This window comes from Monodelphis domestica, chromosome 4 (genome assembly GCF_027887165.1).
Source record: "Monodelphis domestica isolate mMonDom1 chromosome 4, mMonDom1.pri, whole genome shotgun sequence".
In the NCBI taxonomy this organism is placed as follows: domain Eukaryota; kingdom Metazoa; phylum Chordata; class Mammalia; order Didelphimorphia; family Didelphidae; genus Monodelphis; species Monodelphis domestica.
This window is the reverse complement of record NC_077230.1, coordinates 178,303,370-178,315,694: the sequence shown is the minus strand read 5'-3', so window position 1 is coordinate 178,315,694 and position 12,325 is coordinate 178,303,370. Positions and strand designations below refer to the sequence as shown.

Genomic DNA, 12,325 nt, shown 5'->3' with positions numbered 1-12,325 from the left:
GTGCATTCTGCCTCTGATCAATCTGAAACCAGGTTAGCCAAATGATGTACTATTATTATCACTTGGTATAAATGTAACTCCATTAATAAGCAAACTTATTGATGCCCAGACTCAAAGAAAAAATCAAATGTAATTCTAATCTTTGAGGCACTTATTTTAAGGTACAACATTGTCTTGTTATATATATATATATATATATGTATATATATATATATGCTCTAATGTGTCACTTTAATTTTTATTTAATGAAAAACACTTTAAAATAAGTATAATATCAGTATGAAAGGGTTTGAACTTTACATTTTGGGGGATTCACTCAGGGATGTTATTAATCCACTCTAACATCTTGACTTGCCTACTGGTCCTCTAGAGTGAGAAATTATGAAAGTGCAGATTATTTTTTGTAATAACCATAATGATTCATTTGAAGTGAAAAGTTTTGGATAGATAAGTGCTTAGACTGCATTTCCTTTTTTAAGTGAATCCCCTAGAGCCAGTTAAGAGGATCATGTTGAGGCCCATTCTGGGCAACTCCTTTTTTTCTTTTCTCCAAGCTTTAGTTTTCTCATCCATAAAACAAAATAGATGATCTCTAAGATCCTTTTCCATTCTCCACCCATGACCCTGTGGATATCACTGTGTGCTCATTGCAGGTTTTCTTGATCCTTCTTAGAAACTCGATGGGCAACGCAGAGACAGCGCACGCAGAAGGCGGCCCAGGTTATCCCCGACTAATGGGCTTGAGGGTTGGCGAGTCCACTCCGACTCAGCCTCGCCCCAACAGCCCGATGCATCTATTCAGATTAATAGCAACATTGCAAAATGGTGGACCCAAGAGAGGAGGAAGCTATGGATGAAATAACATTTAAAAGTGACACTGTGCTGTCTGATGTACATCTAAGCACCCCAAACAAAAGGCACTTGATGTTTTTCTGTCACAATTCAAACTTCTATGGAACAAAGATCCTTGGAAAGATACTCAAGTTAAGGGTAAAAAACAAAAAGACATTCAAATAGAAAATACTGTACATGATGACAGAAGTATTCAGGAATCCGCTGGAAAGAATAGCAGTGATGCAGATTTTCTTAATGAGAATGAAACTCATACTTGCCCTTCTTCAAGAATAGAAGCTCTCTTGGATAATGATGGTGACTTGGAAGTGGTAAGAAGACCACAGGTTTTCTCTGAGACAAAACAAAAAGAGACATCAAGAAATAAAATACATCCTAAAATTCTAACCATAGGAGCAGAAAATATCATTGAAGAAGAAGAGCAAGAAAATATCCACCAGGGTTTGGTTAAAATAGGTGTGGAGAGGAGCTTTCCTTCTGGCTGATTACATCCTGTTCCAACGTGACCTGTTCAAAAGTTGCACTGTGCTCGAACTTGGGGCAGGCACTGGGATTGCCAGCATCATCACAGCAACAGTTGCTAAGACTGTTTACTGCACAGATGTGGGTGAAGATCTCCTCACTATGTGTGAACAGAATGTTGCCCTGAACAAGCACCTGACTTCAACAGGAGGTGGTCTAGTTATGGTTAAAGAATTGGATTGGCTAAAAGATGACTTGTGTACTGATCCTCAAGTTCCTTTCAGTTGGTCTGAAGATGAGATTTATATGCTCATACTACTATCAGAATGGCAGCTGATGTTTTTTATGATGATGACCTCACAGATGCTTTATTTAAAACACTCTACAGAATTACTCACAGTTTGAAAAATGTTTCTACAATCTTCTTATCAATAGAAAAAAGACGAAACTTCACACTTAGACAATTGGACATTACATGTGAAGCTTACAATCATTTTTGATTTTCCCTAAATGATCTAGAGAAACTCAGAGATGGCAAAATGAAGTTTATTGTAGAGCCAATTGAAGCTACTTTCCCCCAGTTCCTTGTTTATGAACATATAGAGCCGTTGGAACTCTAGAAGATTATTGCTGCACCAATAACTTGATCTCTAATAGGAACAAGGCAGAAAATATTCCCCTAAGTCAGTTGACTACAAATGTTTCTAAACTATAATTTCAATAAAATCAAAAGCTACCAAAAAAAAAGAAAGAAAAGAAACTCGATGGGCAGGTTTTCTTATAAGTGTGGGGACTCTCTTCCTGGACAAATCTTAATCTCTTCCATAAATTTTCTGCAGAGGCACCATGCAATGCCCTGGAGGTTTTCCTCTGGGTCTTTTAATATTTCATGCACATCAACTGAATACTCAGGCCACTCATCTGTTTTATGGATAAATGACTCTTTTTTTCCTGACATATTTGTCCTTAATGTGTTTGATGCCACTGCTTACTTGAAAATCACCATTAGAGAAAACTTGAAGATTATGAATTCCTAATTTATGTTCTTCTGTTGCCTTTTAATTGTGTCTAAGGAATGGCATTAATCAAAATCACTCTTTACTTTTATCAGTTTCTCATTTTTTTTCCAATCAATAGTTTAAATAGATCAAATTGTGGAACTATGCCCAAAGGGCTTTAAAAAGACTGCCTACCCTTTGATCCAGCCATACCACTGCTCAGTTTGTATCCCAAAGAGATCATAGGGAAAAAACTTGTACAAAAATATTTATAGCCGCACTCTTTGTGGTGGAAAATAAGGGGGTGTCCATCGATTGGGGAATGGCTAAACAAATTGCAGTATCTGATGGTAATGGAATACTATTGTGCTCAAAGGAATAATGAACTGGAGGAATTCCATGGGAACTGGAAAGACCTCCAGGAATTGATGCAAAGCGAGAGGAGCAGAACCAGGAGAACATTGTACACAGAGACTGATACACTATGGTACAATCAAATGTAATGGACTTCTCTATGAGCAGTAATGCAATGATCCAGGACAATCCTGAGGGACTTATGAAAAAGAACACTATCCACATTCAGAGGAAGAACTGTTGGAGCAGAAACATAGAAGAAAAACTGCTTGATCAAATGGTTCAATTGTAGACTCTACAATTACCCTACTGCAATTATCAATAATATGGAAATAAGTCTTGATCAATGATACATGTAAAACCCAGTGGAATTGTACATCAACTAAAAACCTACGTTGGGGAGAGGTGAGGGAAAGAACATGAATCTTGTACCCATGGAAAAATATTCTAAATTAATTAATTAAATATAAATTTTCAATTCAATAAATAAATAACTAGAAAGAGATACATCAAATTGAAGCCATCATGATAATATGAAGTATGTTCATGACTTTATTGTTCTTCTAATTTGGTGGGGGGGGGGGGAACTTTTGTTTTAATCAGTTGATGGTATTTCACAGGGCTGGTCCTCGGACAGAAGATACAGACTTTCTCTGAAAATTTAAGCCATTCTAGTTTGGTTGAACCCACTAGAGTTTATACTCCTATGTATAATCTTTCCAAACCAAGAATCACCTGTATGTCACTTTGAAGTAGAACTTTGAAGGAGGCTGAGAATGAACAGCCTCCAAATCTTTAAAGTTCTGAATGGTATATTATAGTTCTCAGGGAGTAAGTAGACAAAAACAAAAATAAAATAACCACCACAATTTTGTGTTCCTTTTCAACTACAGCAATGACAGAAGAATGACAGAAAAAAAGAGTCAGAGGATATGAAGGATAATACAATTTTTAGAGCCCTTAGAAACAATATCTTCACTGTTGTAATTAAACTCAAACATGACGTGAGTTCTTTGTTCAGGAACCAATAAAATGATATACTCTTGAAGGAAATGAACCCCAGCCATAATGGCATTTCCAGTATAAATAAAATCAGAAGGAATAAAGACATTGTAGTCACATGGAAGGATGAATCACAGGGTTTCCTCAGAGAGGTAAACATAAGTTGGTAAAATGGATTTTACCATGAACAGAAGGGCAACGTCAATTATCATTTCATAGGACATTTAGTTATATCACTTTTCAGGGTTAATGTAGAGCAATGACAAGACCATTATAAAGAAAGAAATAATATCTTAAACAATAGATGAATAATAACTAATAATGATAATAAATATTTATATTATGGGTATTTTAAGATAATAAAAAGTAAAGAAATTCAATGATAATTTTGCAAGCATCTGCAAAGTTACTATGTTGTTACTTCAGTGCAAAGTAGGACAGTAGTGAGAAGGGTGAGATAATATCTGAGAAAATATCATTTGAACTCAAGAAGTAAAAAAGGACAAAGACTTGAAGATTACTCAGAATCCTCACACCTACGTAATGAATTCTTTCCTCAAGAAGAGATTTAGAAGGCCCTTGACAAATACTACCATAGATAATGAACTGGCAATATTTACTACTTGGAATCTATGTCTATGTTAATGTCTATGTCAATCAGACCTTTGACTTGTTAGGACAAAAGTCAAAATTAGAGGAAAAGATAAAAATGAGAAGATAGTGCATGAAACTTTAATAGGTCTAATCCAACTTATTTAATCAATTTTAACTCTAAGCAAAATAAATGAATAAAAACTTAAAACATCAATTCTGAGTCATGTCTAAGAGAAGTTAAACTGATTTAAAGCATTCAATCCTATGAGTATATCAAAAAAATCCAGAAATCACCTTAGATAATAAATTTACTAAGCAGAGACATATAATAGCCACAACAGTTTAGAATACAAATTCATCTGAATATTAATTTGTAATAACAGGGGGAGATAATGGAATATTAACTATTACCCCACAAAATGAAAAAAAAAGAGAAAAATAAGCCTCCAACAAGGCTTAAGCAAAATATACCAACAAATAGATGCAAAAAATGGAACATTTGCCAGCATTTCTACAATCATCTATAGTCATCATCAACAACTTTGGAATGACCAGATTTGGACTTTAATATCTCAGTGCCATATGAGATGTGCCATATGAGAAAATGAAAATTGCACCTAAGAACTCTACTGTACCAAATAAAGAAAAAGTAATTTATAGAGACAAAACTATTTGGAAAGAATTCAAGGATAGATTTTGCAATCAATTTCAGAAGAAAAGATTCAAAGGAATGGGGGGAAATTTAATTTTGTATTATTACCCAAAAAAGGTGCCTGAAAGGATATCAGTAACAATTACCATATGCCTGTTTTCTTATCTATAGATAGATAGACAGATAAATAGCGATATATGGATACATGATTATACCTACACACATATCAAGAATATTCATAATAAAAATGTCAGAGGGAAAGAAGCAATTTCCATAAATTATTTTCTAAAGCAGACCATGTCTTTAAAGGGAATAGGGAAGGTAATAAGCATTTATTAAGTATCTATCATGTGCCTGGAACTGTGCTAAGTGCTTTACAAATAGAGAAGGGGATCACCAGTTGAGAAAATTATAAAATGGGGATAACAGCTCCTACTTCCCAAGGTTGTTATGAGCATCAAATGAGATTATATTTTTAATGCACTTAGCCTAGTGCCAGGCATATAATAAGAGCTTTAAAATATTTATTATCTTCTCTACTTTTATAATTCAGTTTTTTTTACCCAATTGCACTCTCTTTCAAAGAAATAAATCACATTTTATAAATAAATCAACCACCTACCCTTCTCCCATAGGGGGCTTCACTCCATAGGGATCTAGCCTCTCCCATTATGAGGGATGACTTTAATTCTTTACCTTTCCCCACTTTCCACCCCTCCTTAATACCAGATTATATTTCTATCTGCCCCTTTGTAATCTTTCCCCTAATGCCTAACCCTATAGAAAATGACACACATTTTCACCCACCCTGATCACTACCACTATCATCATCTTCGAATCTAGCTAGAAATTGAGGCAGGAGAATTGAATAGGAAAAGACACGGAGCAGGCTGGGTTAGTTACTGTTTGGATGTGTAGGGAAGGAATTGATTGGAGGAAAATGTTGAGAGGATGCAGTAGAAAAGTGGTAGGCAGCATCTCTGCCTCTGAACTCAGAATGTCATATATGTTTGCTTAGAAATAGTTCACTGATATTAACACATTAATTGGTTGCTGTTTTAAAGTCATTACTTGCAAGTAGAAATGACTAGGGTCCACTCAACAGTAACTTCTGATCCTAAATGAGTTTTGTTTTGATTAAAGGACAGCAGTTTTCCTTTTCATGGTCTGTTTGACATGATATGACTATTTTTCAAAGATCTGCTAGATTTGTATTTGTATTCTATGAGGAAAAGAAGATATTTTATGAAATAAATGCTTGTATACTTTATTTTTAAAATTTTATGGAGTTCAAGAAATAATATTGTTTTATTACTTAATAATTTTAAAATATTATTTTTAAATTCAAAAGAACACTTGAAAATTGAATCTATTCTTCCTTCAACTCACCCCACCCCCACCCCAATCAAGCTTTTTTTCTTCACTTTCACAAGTGAAGATTGGATTTAGCTCTTCCCTAATTGTAACAATGAAGATATTTAGCTCTTCCTTTATTGTGAAGATTAAATCTTAAGACCCTGATTGTAAAAATGAAGGTACTTAGCTCTTCCTTTATTGAGAAGATTGAATTGTAATCCACAATCTATTTTTAGATTTTAATCCCCAAAAGGTGGTAACTACTTATTTGAAGTATATCTACCCATTTTAACTACAAAAAGGTAGTTAACTAACTACAAAAAAGTGAACTAACCAAAAAAGGTGTTAAGTCACCCAAAAAGGTATAATCTAGCCAAAGAAGGTGTGAACTAAAGAGTGGACAGTCCTGGAGAGGAACCTCTGCTGTGATTGGTAGACATGAAAATTTAGGGGAGGTGACACAAGAGGAAAAGATCTTTTAAAAGAGGACCAGAGGCCAGGAGAAGAATATATTCAATTCAAGATTCCAGTTTGTGACAGAGGCTGGCACTAGAGAAAAAAGTGCCAGACTGCAGAGTATGTGAAATTGATCACCTTGATGGGGGAGGGGCCCCAGGAGTGGAATCCTGAGTAGAGAAGACTCTGGCTGAGAGAGCAGTGAGGGTCTCTCGGTCTTGAGAAACTGAAGAGAGAAGTTGAGAAAAAGACATTCTCGTGAGGGTTACCCACTTTTCCTGCTGGTGACGAGAAATCCTTCCCCCCAACACTTCCCAATTGAAGGGATTTCTGAAGAGAAACCTGAGCAGATTTTACCTCAGCTCCTGTTGCCCAGGGGTGAATCAACCTTACTTTCTCTCAGGTTGCCAAGGCCTGAATTCCCCCCAAACTCGAGGAGGAAAGGGAAAGGGTTTAGATAGAGACAGGTACCCCCTTTTCCCACTTTCCTTTTCCCATTCTTCCCTGCCCATTATTCCTTTTGTATTATCTGATTGAGTTAACATTAAAGTTATCTGTTCCCCAAATTGAATGTGAGTGAACAGATCAAGGGGAGACCTTTTGGGCCTCAAGTAGTGGAGGGAAGACAAGAGGGACAAGAGCAAATTGGGAAAAGCAGCTTTAGCTAAGGAGGGAAGGCAGAAGGAAGAAAATCTTCAAACCCCCTCTCCTCTCTCTGAGCCAACTCATTACATCTTCTCTCCCCTGAACCCCACTTTGAGAAGGGGGTTCTCCTCTCTTTCCCCCTCTCTCCATACCAAAAGTCCAAACTTCTGGTGGGGTACAAAAAAACTTCTTTCTTTTATCTTTTTTTTTAAAAAACAGATGGCACCCTGGATTTAAAAGGACCCCAGTTATAAAAAAATAAAATAATAAAATAAAGCTTTAGTGACTAACTTTCACCAACTGCCATCAACTGTCAGTTGTGAAGTTTGTCAATTGCAACTCCTGAGGCTGATCAGCCTCTGTCACTGACTCTGTGGGAAGGGAGAACAAGTTAGTTACTAACTGCCACTCTGGTCAGTTACAAATCTGAGAGTCTGTTGTAAAAGGGAGGCTGTACTAGTGTTGCCAGTGATAGGATCTAGCCTTCCTGGATCCTATCTAGCTAGAAGCAAAGCTTGTGGGGACAACAACCATTTTCTAACTGTTAACTCCTGGCATTTAGAGCCTAGAAAAGATCTAATACATATATAGCATAATAATGATCTAATCCAGTAATATAGGTAGAAAGGAGAGTTAAAATACTAACCATTAATAGACAGGGACAGAGTAGTTTAGGGTGGAAAAGGGAATGTTGTAACTAGACTTGACCACCTATATAAATACCATAAATTTAACACTTATCTACCATTTTGAAAATCAATGTGTGGGGCCAGGGGTTTTAGTTTCATGGGATTCCTATTGCTGACAGAAGTTTCCGCCAAACATGGAAAATAGAAAAGAAGTTGCAATTGAGATGGTCATGTGGAGGCCTGGAGAGTGTTATCATGTCTTATCTGAAGTAGAGCTGCGCTCTAAGAACACACTATTGATTAAGTGAACCTATCAAGTATTGTTCCAGTTGACTCCTTTCTGATGTTCTGTCGTGGGCAAAGGAAATTGCCTCAGTTCTCACAAGTGAATATTAGTTTCTTAATTAGCAATGCCAAAAGATACAGGGAAGAAATATGTACCTCACTCCACTTAGCAAAGGATTCAAAGATTGTGCAGTTGATGTTGATTAGTTTTTCAGTCATGTCCACTGTCCACAACTCCACTGAAGTTTTCCTGGCAAAGATACTGGAGTGGTTTGTTATTGTCCACACTATACTCAGTGCCAGCATGGGGAACTCCAGAAGTGTGACCAAAGTAATCTAGATGGATGATAATATTCAGAAGGGGAAGGAACCTTAAAGAGTCTAGAGGTGAATTTTAGACTCCATTGCTAACTGTTTCAGTTTGTTCCCCTCCAAATAGTGAAGAAGTCTCTGTAATGCAGCTATCAAAATTAGAGAAAAGGACTTTTGAATTCAGTGTCTGTATCCTATTGTATATATTTTCTGATTGCTTTAAGATTTAATCTTATTTCTTTAAGTTCACATATTGATCTAATCTAATATCTTTTGTTACACTATGACATTGTCAATTACTATATATATATACATATGCATATATATACAAAATATAATATATTTTGGCCATTTAGCTATATATTCTGTTACATTGTCTTTATTTGTACCCTCCCCATATGACTGGAGTGTAGAAAATACCATTGTCTGTAGAAAATGTTCATAGTCTGGTTGGGCAAACCCTTTCCATGGCTTGACCAAAGGTCCTTATGGATGCTGGGTTTATCACCAGAACCATTGAGGTCACATGTTGCCTAAACAGCTTTTTGTTCCTTTTTGCCTTTGTTAATTCTCACATAGATGATGGTGGATGGGATCCATCAAACTGGTTACAACCTGTATAAAAACTTTGGAGAATTTAATGAACTAAAAATTTCAATTTGATTTTAAGGGATCTTCAGAAGTGATTTTCAGATATCTAGTAGCACCAGTACCTCTGACTGATCATTTGCCTGCCTTTGAGTTATTTGTAAGGATCTATTTTGAAGTTGAAGTGAAGGGCAATAACACTATTATATTCCCCACCTCTCCATTTATAAAAACGTAATGGATGAGATATATAAAAGCATGGCTTTTAAGGCTCTTACAGTCTCATATAGGAGGTGGAAAGGTTTTCCTTAGAGGGCATGGTACTCCTAGGTGGCTCCTGAGAGGGAGAATTTTCTGTGCACCCTAGTGGCTTCTGGATTATTTTTTTTTTCAGATTTAAAAATTATTTATTTTATTATTTATTTAGAGTCTCTCCTCAATCATATTCCCTCAAACCCTGTAGTAAAGAAGTTGCCTTTCCTCAGTGTTTTTATTTCCACAGTTTGTCCTCTGCTTGTGGATAGTGTTTTTTCTCATAGACCCCTGCAGATTGTTCAGGGACATTGCATTAACACTAGTGGAGAAGTCCATTACGTTCAATTCTACCACAGTGAATCAGTCTCTGTGTACAATGTTTTTCTGGTTCAGCTCCTTTCACTCTGCATCACTTCCTGGAGGTTATTCGAGTCTTCATGGAATTCCTCCACTTTATTATTCCTTTGATCACAATAGTATTCCATCACCAACATATACCACAATTTATTCAACCATTCCCCAATTGAAGGGCAACCCCTCATTTTCCAGTTTTTTGCCACCACAAAGAGTGCAGCTATGAATATTCTTGTACAAGACTTTTTCCTTGTTATCTCTTTGGGGTACAAACCCAGTAGTGCTATGGCTCGATCAAAGGGCAGACAGTCTTTTAGCACCCTTTGGGCATAGTTTCAAATTGCCCTCCAGAATGGTTGGATCAATTCACAACTCCACCAGCAATGCATTAATGTCCCAACTTTGCCACATCGACTCCAGCATTCATTACTTTCCTTTGCTGTCATGTCAACCAATCTTCTAGGTGTGAGGTGATACCTCAGAGTTGTTTTGATTTGCATCTCTCTGATTATAAGAGATTTAGAACACTTTTTCATGTGCTTATTAATAGTTTTTATTTCTCTAACGGAAAACTGCCTATTCATGTCCCTTGCCCATTTTTCAATTGGAGAATGGCTTGATTTTTTGTACAAGTGGTATAGCACCTTATAAATTTGAGTAATTAGGCCTTTGTGAGAGGTTTTTGTTATGAAGATTGTTTCCCAATTTGTTTCTTCCCTTCCGATTTTAGTTACATTGGTTTTGTTTGTACAAAAAACTTTTGAATTTGATGTAGTCAAAATTATTTATTTTATATTTTGTGACTCTTGCTAAGTCTTACTTGGTGTTAAAATCTTTCCCTTCCCAAAGGTCTGAAATGTATACTATTCTGTGTTCACCTAATTTACTTAAAGTTTCCTTCTTTATGTTCAAGTCATTCACCCATTCTGAGTTTATCTTGGTGTAGGGTGTGAGGTGTTGATCCAAACCTAATCTCTCCCACACTGTCTTCCAGTATTCCCAGCAGTTTTTATAAAATAGTGGGTTTTTGTCCCCAAAACTGGGGTCTTTGGGTTTGTCATAGACTGTCTTGCTGAGATCACTTACCCCAAGTCTATTCTACTGATCCTCTGTTCTGTCTCTTAGCCAGTACCAAATTGTTTTGATGACCACTGCTTTATAATATAGTTTGAGATCTGGGACTGCAAGGCCACCTTCCTTTGCATTTTTTTCATTATTTCCCTGGATATCCTTGATCTTTTGTTCTTCCAAATGAACTTTGTTATGGCTTTTTCTAGTTCAGCAAAAAGTTTTTTGGTAGTTCAATGGGTATGGCACTAAATAGATAGATAAGTTTGGGTAGGATGGTCATTTTTATTATATTGGCTTGTCCTACCCATGAGCAGTTAATGTTTTTCCAATTACTCAAATCTAGTTTTAGTTGTGTGGAAAGCGTTTTGTAGTTGTGTTCATATAGTTCCTGTGTTTGTCTTGGCAGATAGATTCCTAAGTATTTTATATTGTCTAAGATGATTTTGAATGGAATATCTCTTTCTAATTCCTGCTGCTGAGATGTGTTGGAGATATATAGAAATGCTGATGACTTGTTTTGGTTTATATTGTATCCTGCAATTTTGCTTAGCTTTTTGGTTGATTCTCTAGGATTTGTTAAGTAGAACATCATGTCATCCACGAAGAGTGATAGCTTGGTCTCCTCATTGCCAATTTTAATGCCCTCAATTTATTTTTCTTCTCCAATTGCTACTGCTAGTGTTTCTAGTACAATATTGAATAATAAAGGTGATAAGGGACATCCTTGTTTCAATTCTGATCATATTGGGAATGCATCTAGTTTATCCCCATTGCAGATGATGTTGGCTGCTGGTTTTAGATAGATACTGTTTAGTATTTTTAGGAAGGATCCTTCTATTCCTATACTTTATAGTGTTTTCAATAGGAATGGGTGTGGTATTTTGTCAAAGTTTTTTCTGCATCTATTGAGATAATCATGTGATTTTTGTTGGTTTGCTTATTGATATGGTCAATTATGTGGATGGTTTTCCTGATATTGAACCATTCTTGCATTCCTGGTATAAATCCTACCTGATCAAAGTGAATAACCCTTGTGATGACTTGCTGAAATCTTTTTGCTAGTAACCTTTTTAAGATTTTTGAATCTATGTTCATTAAGGAGATTGGTCTGTAGTTTTCTTTCTCTGTTTTTGGGCTGCCTGGCTTTGGGATCAGTACCATATTTATGTCGTAGAATGAATTTGGTAGAACTCCCTCTTTGCTTATTATGTCAAATAGTTTGTATAGTATTGGGATTAGCTGTTCTTTGAATGTTTGATAGAATTCACTTGTGAATCCATCAGGCCATGGGGATTTTTTCTTTGTGAGTTTTTTGATGGCCTGTTCAATTTCTTTTTCTGATATGGGATTGTTTAAGAATTCTATTTCTTCTTCTGTTAATCTTGGCAATTTATATTTTGTAAATATTCATCCAAAATACCTAGATTGGCATATTTATTACCATATAATTGGGCAAAATA

At 35.9% G+C, this 12,325-nt stretch overlaps 1 pseudogene; it reads left to right on the top strand.

Annotated features, from left to right (window-relative positions):
* The first annotated feature begins 712 nt into the window (after positions 1-712).
* On the top strand, positions 713-2,059 carry LOC100023905 (methyltransferase-like protein 22; annotated as a pseudogene).
* Positions 2,060-12,325: the final 10,266 nt, after the last annotated feature.